The 16,464-nt window shown below is 37.8% G+C and overlaps 1 non-coding gene across 1 annotated transcript; it reads right to left on the bottom strand.

The window, feature by feature from the left end:
* Positions 1-13,454: 13,454 nt before the first annotated feature.
* On the bottom strand, positions 13,455-13,557 carry LOC122901539. The gene has a single exon (XR_006383550.1). It is a non-coding gene; the product is annotated as a U6 spliceosomal RNA (small nuclear RNA).
* Between the last annotated feature and the right edge of the window lie 2,907 nt (positions 13,558-16,464).

Genomic DNA, 16,464 nt, shown 5'->3' with positions numbered 1-16,464 from the left:
GGGCACCATCAAAAGTTTACTTATAGAAAAATGCTAGTTTATTAGCAGCTTCTGTTTCTCTTGCTGCACCTTATTCTTGCATGGATCTGAGGAAGTTAAGAGCAGTGATAACATTAAAGGTCAGATGAATTATTACTATAGTGTTCAGGCCAAATTTCTGATAGAGTTTTCCAAAAATGTATAAAGAATCATTCTTAAGAGCCTGTCTCAATGAATTGTTCTTTATTTGCCATGCAGAACTTTGTAAATATTTAACTTCCTTCAGAGGTTGGAATGTACAAATATGATTTATTATTTCTAATGATTGGAAAGAGGCTTGGTATCTGCAAACAAAAGGTATGAGTTGAAAGAGAATGCATAATACAATGCATTTCTTTATTAGTGCAGAACACTTCTTTATAAGCTGGCAGAACAGCGTCTGAAAAGAAAGAGTGAGTGATTCTCAAGACGATTTGTCCCTTAGTAAGCTCAAGAGGTGGTGTTTAAAGTAGAAATAACTTTTCTTCATTGAGTGCTTATTATGTGCGAGGCTCTATTTGTAGTAACTGCTTTATGTGCATGTTCGGCCGTCTGCCACAGAACACAGACTAACAGAGGATGCAAACTGGATTGTGTTGGAAATGTCACTTACCTATCTTGGTATGTTATAATGTCAATTATTTCTCATTATTTTAATGATAATTCCAAAGATCCTTGAAAAAGAAAAAGAGAGAGATGGACACACAGATAAGAGAGAGAAGGATTAGAGGGGGCAGACACCGAGAGACAAGAAGAAGGAGGAGGTGGAGTGGGAGAAAGAGAGAGAAGATGGAGGAGATTGAGACAGATTAGTTGTGAGATTCAGGACTTTGTGGGGAAACATGACTCATGACACATAACAAAAACACAACTTCATTATTCTCTCCCTCAGGTTTATTTCAGACATTCAGTGAGCATAATTATCTCTTGCTGGTGAATCAGAACTTGGGTAGGTTCCATTAACTTTTCTGCTCTTATTAACATATCCTACCAACTCTTAAGAAACAAACCAAGTCTCAGTAAATAAATCAGAGTTGCCAAGTCTAAGATGTTAATACACAATGAGCTTGATTCAATATCAGATGTTTTCCCCTTTTCCAACTCAGGCTTTCTTCTAGTTGACAGACATGATGGAAGAAACATTGTTGGCTTCTCTCTTCCTATGCTTTGTGCTTTCCTCCTCTTTAACACTTTTCTCATTCCAGTTTTTGAGCTTGTTCTTGACCAGGTGGAAGGGGACAGAAAAGATCATAAACTGGCTCTTCTGGGCTGAGTACTTTTCAAATGTGATTCTCTCTCTGCTGGGCATTTTTGTGGGTTCCTCTGAGCTTCTCATTCATGGAGACCTCTCACATTTAGATTTGTTGACCCTCTCAGAGCTATCTCTACAATGCATATTCACTTCGACTCCCTTCAAGTGTCTTCTAGCTTCTTGTTCCTGGAATTTCTTTTCTTGTCCAGGTGTCCCTATCTTGCTGGGCCCACTCTGATGCTATGGTAGCTCTGTCTACCAAGGGACTTGACTCTTATCCACCAGAAACATTCATACATCCCTTATCCCACAAAAGTTTGAGAGAATAGATCCATGTCAGCAGGACCACCCTGCCACAGGTCATTCTGTCTGAGGACTGAGTCAAGTTTCAGTCTTCTGTGCCCATCAATTGCGAGAGAAAATCTAGTTGTGAAGAAGGTGCCACGGGAAGTCCATTTACTCTGCTGGAGAGACATGAGGTAGATACTTCTCCAACCTGAATAGGTGGGAGAAAGCTCAAAGCATAACTTTCTCTGAAGAAGTCTCCTTCCAAATATTTTCCCACTTTCATTCTCTCTCTCCCTTTATCCTTTTTATATTTTCAAGGTGAGTGAGGTGGATCTATAACTTGGGAAACTACTGTAACTTCTTGATGGGGAGAAACTCTGCATATGGTGAGCTGTCTCACCCTGTTTGGCATCTGATAGAGATCATACTGATGGCTCAGTAGAAATCAAGTCAGGAGTAGTCCTCCTCTAACTATGTTAGTAATGACCTGCTTTGCAGTTCAAATAAGCGTGACAAGGAAATAATCAAATTAAGTAATTCTAATGGTTTTATTAATTATTATCTCAGAGCCTAATATGATTCTAGATACAAAAAAGTACCTAGCAAATGTTTGTTTGCAGAAGACAAGAAGAGGAAAGGCAGACAAGTCACCTATTATAATCTGATAAATGTACACATATGCCAATGCCCTGCTTTTCCCCCTTTAGCTTCTGCCAGCTTTGCCCTTGATTTTGCTCTTAGTCCCAATGGTCATGTTTACTCTGCTTGTAATTGCTGTCTTTCCTTTGACTAACTGAAGCTCTGAATTTGGTCATCTATCTCTGCAAGTTCACATTTGCTATAAAACCGGTTTTGGGGTAAGTTTTCACTACTTTGATGATGAATCTTGACTTATTTTTTAAAAATATATTTTTTAAAGATTTTATTTATTTATTTGACAGACAGAGATCACAAGTAGGCAGAGAGGCAGGCAGAGAGGAGGACGCATGCTCCCCACTGAGCAGAGAGCTCGAAGCGGGGCTCTATCCAAGGACCCCGAGATCATGACCTGAGCCGAAGGCAGAGGCTTCAACCCACTGAGCCACCCAGGCACCCCTAAAAATATTTTTATGTATTTATTTGACAGAGAGGTAGAGAGGGAACACAAGTAGGCAGAGTGGCAGGCAGAGGGGGAGGGAGAAGCAGGCTCCCCTCTGAGCAGGGAACCTGATGTGGGGCTCTATCCCAGGACTCTGGGATCATGACCTGAGCCTTAGGCAGATGCTTACCTGACTGAGCCACCCAAGTGTCCCTACCTATTTTATTTTTTATTAACTTACCAATTATTGAGAATCTACTATAAGTCAGGCATTAAGTAGGCACTGAGAATACAAAACTTAAAAAGATATAGTCTTCATATATTAACACAATAACTGATGTACATACAGTCACTAAGTGCTTTAGGGGAATTATGTCATTTAATACTTATAATAACCATGAGCTAGATGTTGTTATTCTCATTTCCATTTTACAGATGACAAAACAAAACACAAGAAGGCTAAATAAATTGCTCAGGCTCCCCTAAGAGTAGGATGGATCTGGAAGTCTCATTTTTTTTTTTTTTTTTCCAAGCAGGCTCCTAAACCCAGCATACAGCCCACTATGGGGCTTGAACTCATGACTCTAAGATCAAGACCTGAGCTATGACCAAGGGTCAGACACTTAACCACCTGAGCCATCCAAAAATGTGGTAGTCTCATTTTTAACCAATATGGTATGCAACTTCCTTCATCTACTTGGTTCTGCCTGATGTATTGAATGACTTCTGTCTGCTTCTGCAGTTGAGTTAGTGCGTTAGTACTGTGGTTGGAGTTGGGGCTGGTGATGGTAATGAAGCTTCTTTTTTTTTTTTTGTTTTTAAGATTTTGTTTATTTATTTATTTGACGGACAGAGATCACAAGTAGGCAGAGAGGCAGGCATAGAGAGAGGAGGAAGCAGGCTCCCTGCCGAGCAGAGAGCCCGATGTGGGGCTTGATCCCAGGACTCTGGGATCATGACCTGAGCCGAAGGCAGAGGCTTTAACCCACTGAGCCGCCCAGGCACCCTGGTAATGAAGCTTCTAATGAAAATTATAGAGGCGCAATATTGTGTGGGATAAAGAACATTGGTTAAAGTCATGGCTTCAATATTTAACTGTGTGTGCTCTTTCATATTATAAGAAAAGTATAAGCCTTAATTTTCTAACCTGTAAAATAAGGATAATAATGATACCCACTAAGGATTGTCGGGAAGGTGAAATAGAATTTAACAAAATATGTGACACTCAGGAAGCATTCAATAATTTATAGCTATTATTTTTTTGAACTAAATATATTTTAAGATATAATACATTGAAAATATTCAAGTTTGAGCTTCCTTCTGGAAAGACCAAAGTTTTGCTCTTTGTAGGACAGTTGAAATGAGAAACTTTTGTTATTTCTATTTTAGAGAAGAAGAAAATGATGTGAAAAAACTGCCAGAAACCTGATAAGACTGTCTAAGACTTTGGTCTTTAGAAACAAGATTTCTTGCCTCTCTGTTCATTCTCTGTTTGTGGTGTCCATAGCTCAATGAAAAACAAGATTTCAACCTTTTGCTTCTTCTCCCAGAAATGTTTTTTACCTTGAATTCCATACCACTAGAAGACCTGTGTAATTCATGTATTTTCTACCTAGTCTGTGATTTTAAAATGGTAAGACTGCTGCATAGTGAGGCCCCTCCCATGTTGGGAACTACAGGCACATTGGTGAAGGGTAATGGCCTCTGCAAACATGCACAAGACATGCATGGGGTGCGAAGGGGAGCTCACAGAGGTAGACATTCTTTAAATACCTAAAAGACAGTAAGGTAGTTAGTGAACGACACACCCTGTTTCAGCTATGAGTAAAAATAAAAAGGCCTGTGTTAGACACTGAGGTTCTATATGGAGCTGGGTTTGGCTGTTGGTGATGCTAAGATAGGTTAGCATTTGATCTTTGGATAAAAATTGGCTAAGTAGAAGATTATGTCATCAAAATGAATGGAATGCTTTGTGACATTGGAGGACACGTAAAATATGCAAACTCATTCTCACAAAAGGAAATAAAACACATTCCATCTCTCTGAGGTTACATGAACCCCCAAAAGAAATATATAGATTTGAATTTAAAATTATTTTCTTTAAATTTAAGTCTTTCGTAGGGCACAGGTTTTAACTTCAGAAAGAAAAAATTATCTTCTAAAACATGAGGCAGGGGCACCTGGGTGGTTCAGTGGGTTAAAGCCTCTGCCTTCAGCTCAGGTCATGATCCCAGGTCCTGGGATTGAGTCCCGAATTCCTGGGTTCTCTGCTCGGTGGGGAGCCCGCTTCCCTTCCTCTCTCTCTGCCTGCCTCTCTGCCTACTTGTGATCTCTGTCTGTCAAATAAATTAAAAAAAATTTAATAAAATCTTTAACAAAACAAAACAAAACAAAACATTTAGCAAAGCTTAATTTCTTAAATCTCTCCTGTTCTCCTTAGTTTATTTAAAAGGTCCATAGGGAGTAAATCCTCAGGCATGAAAATGTCCTTTAGCAGAATGTTATAGTTTCTATTATGAGTTTCCCAGAAAGCCCACAGCATCTCAGGATATTCTTGAGAAAGCACAGCGGAGAGTTGTCTCTTCAGTCTTGTCCTCTAGAGGTGAATAAGAAAAAATTTAGAGAGGGGAGAACTTTTCCATTTATCTCTACATAAGAAGGTAGTGAAGGAAACAGAGAGAAAGAGGATAGGCAGCCTCAGAGAATGGAAATAAAAGGGAGGCACTCAGAGCAAACCACTTAACAGCTTCTCTGTGACCCCAGTGTGAAACCACATGCAGATCTATTCTCAAGCAAATGAAGTAATTTTCCACACTAGTTTATAGAAAAGAGCTGGGTTCATCCATCAGACTACACTGCAGTTTTCAGGAAGGTCCAAACTGTCCATTTTGACTATCATATTGATAACATCTAGCTTAGGGTCTGGCTGATGAGAGATGAACTATAATATTTGTTAAATGCATAAATATGAGTGATCAAATTTCTCCCTCTTTATGTTACTTTTGGTATAAAAAGCTAAAGTATTTTGAATTTAAATGCAAGTGTGCTTCTTTTACCTTAGGGCAGACCCTGCAATCTATTCATTTTACAATTGTTGAGCCTTATAGACCACTTTAGCAAAAACATTCCTTAGAACGTTTATCTAAACAACAACAGTCTTTATTGTTACCAATTAATCTGGAAAACATTGTAACTAATTTAAGTAGAGATAATTTCGTATTAGCATGTGTGTTAAAGGATGTAGGCCTGCTGGATCTGAATGTTCCTTGTGGGGAGCCTCACCTGCTGGGGCTGATTAGATAAGGCCAGTTGAAGCAGGATTACAAAGATTGTATTGGTCTGTTCAGGCTGCCATAACAGAATACCATAGACTGGATGACTTAAACAAGAGAAGTGTATTTTATCACAGTTTTGCAGGCCAGAAGTCCAAGATCAGGATGTTGGCTTGGTTGGATTCTAGTGAGAGCTCTTTCTGACTTGCGGATGGCACCTTCTTGCAATATCCTCACAGAGCAGAGCAGAGCAGAGCAGAGCAGAGCAAGCTCTTTGGTGTCTCCTCTTACAAGGGCACTAATCTCATCATAAAGGTCCCATCCTTATGACCTCATCTGAACCTAATTACCTTGCAAAGGCCCCATCTCCAAATAACATCACATTGAGGGTTAGGACTTCAATAAATGCATTTTGGCAGGATGTAACTCAGTCTGTGGCATTTATGTTGAGTTGTTTGGACTTACTCTTAAGCCGCTGAGCAACAGAGTAAGATCAAAGTCTATGTTTCAGGAAGATAATCCGGAGAAAGAAGGATTGAAGAATTGTTATGACTAGTGATGTGGATAGATATGAGCTATGGATAGAGGAGCTGACTATAAATAAGATGTCATAGATTTAGAATAAGGTGCTGGCAGAGGGATCCTGGAGAAAAGCAAAAATCAAAGATTCATGAAAAATGAAGAATCAACAAGTTTGGGCAACCACCTAGATACAGGGGTTGAAGGGGAGGGAGGCATTAAAGTATCTCTGAAATTTTGAGCCTGTGCAATATAAAGAACAGTAATGCTGTTGATAGATCCAGGGAACTTTTCAACTTGTGATGTGCAGAGGATGAATAGTTGAAGGAATAATCCATTTTCCCAGCTAGATGACACTTGTGTATATGCCCATCTATGTCTGTATACCCATCTAAGTAACAACATGAACTCTTAGGCAGCTGAAGTAATTTTACTATGAATCACTACCTGGAAAAAATTGAGTCATAAATTAATAAACTCAATACAACAAATATTTATTGAGCACTCTTTCTGAACAATGGAAGATCTATAGATATATAGTCCTTGCCATCTATAAGCTTATAATCTAGGAAGGGGTCATGGACTTAAATGTTAGTCTAAAGTAGACTGAGATATTTTATTATGGCAGAGGAAATGTCTTCTATTACAGGCAAATGTTCTAGGGGGAGGGAGGTTGATTTAGTATTTTGGAAAGGGGGAGGGAGGTTGATTTAGTATTTTGGAAAACTTCTGGCTGGAGGGATTAGAGCTTGATCCGGTTTTTGAAAAATAGATGGACTCCACAGAAATGAAGAGATTATTCCAGAAAGAAGGTATCCCATGAGCAAAGATCCCGAGATAAGAAAATGCAGAAGGGCAAGGTTGAGAAAGAAGAGCAGAAAATTGCAATGGAAGCATAAAAGAGGTGAAAGTATGTGGCCAAGGAAAGCATCTGTCCTAAAGATCATGTGGGGCAATATTATTTCCAAGGGAGGAAAAAAAATGGTTCTTATTTTTTTAAGATTTATTTATTTATTTGAGAGAGAGAGAGAGAGAGAGCGAGAGAGCGCACACACGTGGGGGAGGGGCAGAAGGAGAGGGAGAAAGAATCTTAAGCAGACTCTGCACAGAGCATGGAGCCCAACATAGAGCTTGATTTCATGACCTTGAGATCATAACCTGAGCTGAAGTCAAGAGTCTAACACTAAACAGATTGTTCCACCCAGCTGCCCTAGCTCTTACTTTTTAACGTACAAAGTACAGATATACATATAATAAATAATCAGGCATACAGTATATCTGTGGTATTGAAATTGTGTGTGGTGATTAGAAAACGATTATCCAAGAAGGCTCCCTAAGTTGAGAAACACTGCTGTGGATAGATTTTTGGCAAAACAGTGAATGAAACTCCCAGAAGAGAGTAACTTGCCTTAGCTGAGTTCTGGTTCTGATCCATTTCATGGGGACAGGAAATTGAATTAAGATGAATGTAGATAATTTGGGTAAAGTTACTCTAAAAACTCAAATTGGTTAATGTGATTTTGGAAACTATAAGCGAGGTAAATTATGCAAAAGTTGTTTTTTCCCTGACTCATGGAAAGAATGACTTCCAAAGTAATTTTACCCTTCTCCTGGATTTCAGTGACTTGGCATTACAAAGCACATGAATTGCAGGATGCTTTCAGAGCCCATTATAGTTATTAAATAATGAACATTCTTCAGTCTCACCAATTCCATTAAGAGTGACATCATCACTTTCCGAACTCAAAGACATAGACCTGCCCTTTGTCACATTGCAGACCAGTTTGGTGGTAGGTCTAAGATTGAAAGTTAATATATTTATCCTAGGAGATGCTGTCAGTCTATTCTAATCATTTTATTGGCAAGTATTTATGAAAACACAAAATGTATAATTATTATATGTCCCAGGCCCCCTGGGGCAAAAGGCTTAGAAGATGAGAAGCCACATTTACTGGTCAAATAGAGAGCTGGAGAAACAATATAGAAACTCATGAGAATTTATGTTAGAATCAATTCATGTAGAGATCTGATGACCCAACTTTGGTAAATAAATAAATAAATAAATAAATAAACAAACCCTTTAGCCTTTTTATAATGTGTGTCTTCTTTGGAATAATAATACATGTCCAGTACTAAACTTCGCAAAACTAATCAGGAGTCACATGGAAATAAGGAGGAAACATGATAAAGACAATTTACCTGAACCTTAGAAAGCCAGAATTTGCTCTAATTCAGGAGGAAAAAAAAAAAAAGAATCAATAATGGTTGCAATAGGAATGTGTGATAGATTACATTGCTATTGTTCAGTATCCACTTCCCCACCTTACTGAAGATTGACTTGGCCAGGTGACTTGCTTTGGTTTGTGAAGATGAATGGAAGTGATATGTGTCACACCCAGGTAGAAGCTTTGAGAGAAATTCATACTTCGTCAAACTGTTTCTTTGCTGTAATGTCCACAGTGTTCTAATGTCACAGTGTTCACAATGTCCACAGACATTGACTACTCCTTCACTACTCCTAGTCCCACAGTGAGAAGTGGTTCAGAGCTGTGGTCAGTGCACTATAACATGAACCAGGAGTGAGAAATGGAACTCTGCTTCTGTAAGCTAATGCAATTTTGTTTGTGACTATGGCATAGCTCTGCCTAATCTGACTGCTACTGAAAGCTAGGATAGTAAGATATCAATGAGTAAATGCAAGTTCTCATGGGGCTGATTAGTGAGAAGTTGGGAGAATCCTTCCCTCTAGAGAAAACCAGTGGCTGGAACTCAATAGGAGAGTCAATGATTATGGTTCAGATGGTCCTTCTGTAGGTAGGACAGTGTATTCACTACTGGTTTTGTTTTATGTGCCTGTTTGTGCATGTATCTATTTCAGTTAGGAGAGAGAGGAATAAAATTAATTATTTTATGGGGGGAAATAAGTAATAAAAACTGTTTGCTTATTACTGAATTATTTTTAACTACCCATTGCAATACAAGTTACCTCCTCTCAGAAAGTAGGCAATTTCAGGGAATAAAAAGCCTAACAATTTGCTTGCCTGTGACCTTGAGGTAGAGTGTTTCTATCATTCACTCATAGTATCCTCCAGTCCTATAAATCAATATTTCCATTTGAACATGTATCATATTTCTTTTCTGCTTTGAGCTTGTATTATTTGAGTGTGACTGTTACCACCACACTAGCATGTATTCAATGTTATTGATTTGTGAGAGAGAAAGAACCCATCCTAGTGAAATGATGGTGGTTAATAGCTAATATTTTAAAAGTACTTTCTCTTGTAAGATTTTCCCATGTATTATCTCTTTTAAATCCTTAAAACGACTCTATGCTGTAGGTATTATCATTATCCTGATTTATCTGTATAGGAAACTGAGGCACAGAAAGGATAAAGTTATACAATTGTGCAGAGAGTGGCAGAGGATGGATTTAAGAACCTGGAAAGTTGGAATTGGGAGCCAGGAAGCTATTTTCAGTTTGTCGCTAATGAGTGGTGCAAATTCAAGCAATTTTATATCTCTGGGTCTCAGTTTTTCATGTTTCCAATTAAAAAGTTGACTAGGGGAGCCTCCTGGCAATAAAACTATAAATTTCTGCACCATCAAATAACTACATTTAAATCACCTCATGCATTATGAGAAAGAGCTGTGACATTAGAAAGGCTACAAGTTTTGGTGTGGCCAAGCTGTGAGGTCTGGGAACCTACCCTCATGTGTAAATTGTTGGCAATATCTATCTCAGAGATTTGTGGTCACATCTAAATGAAATACAAAATGAGAGATTTAGGGGTTCTCTGCTAATTGTAAAGAACAGTATAAATAAAAAATTATCACTGTGTAAAAGACTTATTCATGCATTCTTTTATTGAGCCACCCATTCATTCATCCACCTAGCCATTCATCCATTAAATATTTATTAAATGACATTCACAAGGGTGAAGAGTAGGGTTCCTTTCCTGTATGGAGCTCACAGTATAAGCTGGAGACAGGAGAAGGGCTATATCATCAAGGGTCTTGGATACCATGTTAGAGAGGTCGGATTTTATCCCATAGGAGGTAGGAATCCATGGAAGAATTTTAAGGAGAGGGAGAAGACTAAATCTATACTAAAACTATAATTACTTTAGCAGCATTGTGGAGGATGGAGTGGAGGGAATGAGACAAGAGACAAAGTTGTTGGCAGTGGGGTAATCTCTCTCTTAGTTGCCATCTGAGACTTCAGGCCATGAGTAGTCCTGAAACTGCAGCAATGGGAGACCCCCGGGTCTGCATGGGTACTGGGGTGTGAAGAGAAAGGGATGGTTGGGTCATGAGCCCGTCAGTAATGTGGCAAGCCTCACTCAGAGACAGCCTAAATTGTCTTGTTCCTGGGGATCCACACACATTCTACCCTTTCCACTGTCCTACACTAAGCTGGTACCCAGGGAAGCCCTGGAGAAACTAGGAATATAATAGGTGGGTGTACAAACTTGATCTTACTTTGGTCACTACATTCAGTCTGGCTTCTCTTTAAACCAATCCCCAGCAGAAGTAACATAGATCAAACTTAGAGAAAAATTGTCATGCTTGTGTTATGCCTTTGTTCTGTTCTTTGTTTTCTGGTAGAAGTATCAGAAGGTGAGAAAAACAGAGGTCTAAATAAGCCAAAAATTCTTTAATTAATTCCTAATCCCCCCTTCCATTGACCATAATAAATAAAGACAGATATTTAAGATATAACATTTATAGATCTTTCCATATGTATAAATATATATGCATACATCTTTGCACATATATAAATTGAAATTAATACTGGCTCTCAAAGTTTCTAATAATAAATACAGAATATCATAGAATATTGAAAAGGTGCCAATTCTGAAGCCTGTAGTCTGGTTTCAAATCCTGGCTTAACTTCTTGCGGGCTGTGTGACCCTGGATAAGTTGTCTACCTTCTCAATGCTTCTCCTCCTTCAACTACAAAATGGAGAAAATTATGTTTCTACCAGTTAAAAGTGTTTTGAAGGCTTCTATAATTATAAATAATATAAAATAAATACATTTATATAAATATAAATATAAAATATAAATATAAAGGGCTCAGAACAGAGTCTGATCCAAAGTAAGAGCCTAATTAATATTAATTTTTATTAATTTTATTAGCCATGATTACTATTCACGCTGCTAAGGTGGCAAGTGTCCCTCCTCATGGGCCTTTCTAAAGACAGAAGTATCGAATTTAAATGTAAGACAAGATAGAAATTTGCTCTTACTCAGCACTGAGGCAAATACAGCCAGAGAACAGTGAGACGGACACTTAAAACTAAGAGGTAAGTCCAGTTCCTCTTACAATCACCTTGTTAATTACAGCTTCTGCATCTCAGACATTTGCAAACCCTCTTCTTGAGCAGAACTGATTTGGCCTCGTCTGTTGCCTGTTCCCCGCTCTCTCTCCAGGCCCTGTGCCTGACCCTAGCTGACCTATAGATGTGCCAGCACAGAGCTTTTGCTTTCCAAGGGTTGGAATTTCTGGGTGCTCACCATAGGCTAAAAGCCATATGCAGGACATATCTGAGTGGTCTAAAATAGAGCTGTGTCTGAGTTGGTGCCAATTCTTCTTGCACCAGAAATACTTATTAATCTACTTGCAGGTACTTTCAAACTAACTTCTTAGTAGAAGAGCAATCTCAGTATCATCACACTCTAACTTTACTCTAGATTGCTAAGTCTTTGAACTTAGGGTCTGGTTTTTATTAAAACCATGAATTGCTATACAGATTAAGTAGGGATTCCCTCTACTTAGTTCATAAAATATAAAAAAGTGAAGCAATGGAAGACACTGCTTGGTAAATTTGATTTTTCTAAAGTTAAAAAATTACCACAAAAAAGAAATGATGATTATGCAACGGACGGAGGTATAAGCTAATGCTATGGTGGTTATCCTTTTGCAACATATAAATGTATGAAACCAACGTGTTGTAGGCCTTAAGTGAAACTTACACAGTTCTATGTGTCAATTATACTCTGATAAGGTTGGAGAAAAAAAGAACTTAAAAAAACCCTTGCAATGTCAAAAATCACAAGCAATATTAAAGTGTAAATGACAAATTTGGAAAACCTTAGGAGTTACGACAACTGAGAAATGAATTTCCTTAAGGTAAAAATAATGCCAACAAATCAATAAGGAAAATACTGGAAATGGAGCACGCATAAGAGACTTGTGGCAGAAATAATTAAAATCAATAAACACGATAAATTTTCAACTTCACTAGTGATCATATAAACATGAAATAATAAAAGGATACTTTTTTTGGTCTGTGAAATTGGTAACAATTAATGATTAAAATAGGTAATTAGGACAAAGCTAACATAAAAATTGTCTCTTGTGTTGTCTAAATAGTACAATACTGCAGGAACAGAAGCTGACAATTTGTTAGGGCTAACCGAAGGCCTTAGAAGAATCCATACCCTTGATCCAGTGATTTCAGTTCAAGAAATCTTCTGCACAGAATTAGGGATTCATAAAAAGATTTTTGTACGAAGATGTTTAAGCTAGTTTTGGTTACGATACGAAATAAACCTAGTAACATCATCAACTACAAAGGAGCAGAACAGAACCAAAACAAAAGAACCTGAAAATGAGGGTTTTTGATGAGTAGAAGGTGGAGAATGATTCCAAAAATTATGTTTCACTCATATGGCAGAATTATTACCCACCATATATTTTTTAAAGTTTTTATTTAAATTCAAGCTAGTGTAGACTTAATTTCAGGTGTGCAATTTAGTGATTCAAAACTTCCATACATCACCCAGTGCTCATCACAAGTGCCCTCCTTAATCCCCATCACCTGTTAACCCATCTGCCCTCACCTCCCCTCTGGTAACCATCAGTTTGTTCTCTAGAGTGAACAGTGTTTCCTGGTTTGCCTCTCTCTTTTTCTCTCTCTCTCTCTTTTTCTTTTAACTTCTTGGCTCTTTTGCTTTATTTATTAAATTCCACATATGAGTGAAATCACATGGAATTTGTGTTTCTCTTTCTTTCTACCTGGGCAAAAATATGGAAACTTCACAAATTCCTGTGCCATCCTTATGCAGGGGTCATGTTCATCTCTCTATTGTTCCAGTTTTAGTATATGTACTGCCAAAGTGAGCACTACCCACCGTATTTTTTTTTTAATAGAGACTTTTTTTTTTTTTTAAGATTTATTTATTTATTTGGGAGAGAGAGAAAAAGAAGGCCCATGTTGAGGGGGAAGGGAAGATGGAGTGGGAGAGAGAAAATCTCAAGCAGACTCCCTGTTGAGCGCAGACCCCCACTTGGGGCTTGATCTTATGACCCTGAGATCATGACCTGAGCTGAAATGAAGAGTCTGATGCTTAATGGATTGAGCCACCCAGGAGCCCCAATCATATTTTTAGTGTATCCATTATTAGCCTATTTGGAAATAATTTTTTTTTCCAATTTATTTATTTTCAGAAAAACAGTATTCATTATTTTTTCACCACACCCAGTGCTCCATGCAAGCTGTGCCCTCTATAATACCCACCACCTGGTACCCCAACCTCCCACCCCCCCCCGCCACTTTAAACCCCTCAGATTGTTTTTCAGAGTCCATAGTCTCTCATGGTTCATCTCCCCTTCCAATTTACCCAAAAGCACATACCCTCCCCAATGTCCATAAGCCTACCCCCCTTCTCCCAACCCCCTTCCCCCCAGCAACCCACAGTGTGTTTCGTGAGATTAAGAGTCACTTGTGGTTTGTCTCCCTCCCTATCCCATCTTGTTTCATGGATTCTTCTCCTACCCACTTAAGCCCCCATGTGGAAATAATTTTTAATAATAAGAAAATACATATATATACATATATGCATGCATATTACACATATTATATATCATAGACATATCAAGCTGTTATTAACCACATTTGGAAAGAAATTTTACTAACCTAGAGATATATACATACATATCTCATAATATACAAGTATGTATTATTGTACAAATAAGTATTTTATTGTGATGTAATTATGTATTATCATACAAGTAAGTAAGTATCATATAAGTAAGTATGATAATACATAATTACATCACAATAAAATACTGCCTATATTTAAAAAAGTAAACCTACCCATATACACAAATGAGTATATGTCTAGTGTAGAAAAAGACTGGAAGGAAATAAATGAAAACCTTAACTGCATGTTATTCCTGTTTGATAGAAATGATGGGGCTAAAAGAAAAAATCATGTGAACAGACTTATTACAAAGATGTGATTTAGGCAGCATTTTTGCATACTGTTCAACTTGAGCCTCACTATAATCCTGTGGGTAAGTGCAGGAAGGTATTATTTTCCCCTTTCATAGAGAAAGGTGCTGAGGCTTAGGGAGGTGCTTGGTTTAATCAAGGTCAAAAGGCAGAGCTGAAATTTGAACATGGGTCATTTGATGCCATATCTGGAGCCACTTTCATTTCACTAAACTAAATTGACCCTTTAAGATCATGTGGCTAGAAAATCTATAGCCAAAGGGAGGCCAGGAAATGGTGAAAACCTATAGTTATAATTCTTGAAAGTTTCACAGCTGTTAATACATAGGAAAGGTCGATTGAGATTCTAAGGAGTAAATGCAAATGAAAGTTTCTGGAGTGTTAACGGAAATTATTGATTATTCACAATATCTTTGCACACTGGCTAAATTGAAGATCCTTTTTCACGAGTCATCCCTGAGACTTTTGAGGGAAGGTAGATGGGTATTATCTTGGTCAACACAAAAGGAGACAGACTCAGAGAAGGGAAGAATACACCACACACACACACACACACACACACACACACACACACACAGAGTAAATAAGAGCAAGGTAAATTTCACATTCTCGGCTTCTGCGTGATGAAGTGTGTTCATATTCTTACCCCCTAAAGAGGGTGGTCTTGTTCACAGGTGAGCATGAGCAAATGTACTGCTCCCTGAGATGCATACCTTTCTACTTTAACTTTTTCCCCTTCGCATTCCATTTTGTGTTCTCAAATAAAAACTTGAGCATTCTTAGCCAAGAATTCTGGAATTAAAAAAAAATGAGCTGGCGCCTGGGTGGCTCAGTGGGTTGATCCTCTGCCTTCGGCTGAGGTCATGATCTCAGGGTCCTGGGATCGAGTCCGCATCGGGTTCTTTGCTCAGCGGGGAGCCTGCTTCCTCCTCTCTCTCTGCCTGCCTCTCTGCCTACTTGTGATTTCTCTCTCTGTGTGTCAAATGAATAAAAATCTTTAAAAAAAAATGAGCATTGGAATAACTGTATGCTTATCATAAAGCCACAACATGTAAACTTTACTCCTCCTTCATTTGAAAAAAAAACAAAAAAAACAAAAAAACTATACTGTGGTTGGTACAGGAAGTCCCTGTGGGGTATCTCCTGGGTGCCAATTATTTTTATCTTTCCATATCATGTTTTTATTTCATTTCGTCAGTAAGTACTCATTTGTATAAGTTGTTCCTTCCTCTTAGAGAATTATCCATTTCATTCAAATTCTAAAAGTTTTCCCTCAGTTTTCTGTTTGTCTGGCTAGAGTGCTTTGCCTTCTGAATTTTCTAAATATTTTTCTTAATCCATCAAATCACTTTGCCTAGATAGACCTAGTGTTCATTATTCCTAAAATATATTATTATTGATTCTATATTATTTTATATTCTACATTATTGATTCTACCTTTGTCTTATGGCATATTGAAAAGCATTCTCCACAAAGAAGACACTAGTAACTATTAATAGTTGATTTGGAAATATTATGACTCATACATATTTAGAATAGTACCTAATATCAGTATATTTTGGCAAATATTCTTACCATTACAAAATGGAATGCTTTGTTAGTTCTTTTTTTTTTTTTTTAAAGTTCTGATAGGTCTTATCAACTTAGAAATTATAACCTAATGCCCCAGAAGGAGGTATGTTCATCTCTGGTTACATCTTTCCTGGCCCTCTCAATCTCATATCTTCTCATTTAATCCCCTGTATTTGGACTCTTGACAATTAAGAACAAATTATTCATGTGGTTAGAGTACTGTAC

The sequence above is a fragment of the Neovison vison genome, chromosome 2, assembly GCF_020171115.1.
Source record: "Neovison vison isolate M4711 chromosome 2, ASM_NN_V1, whole genome shotgun sequence".
NCBI classification, from domain to species: domain Eukaryota; kingdom Metazoa; phylum Chordata; class Mammalia; order Carnivora; family Mustelidae; genus Neogale; species Neogale vison.
The sequence above is the reverse complement of the archived record's forward strand: the minus strand, read 5'-3'. Positions and strand labels throughout refer to the sequence as shown.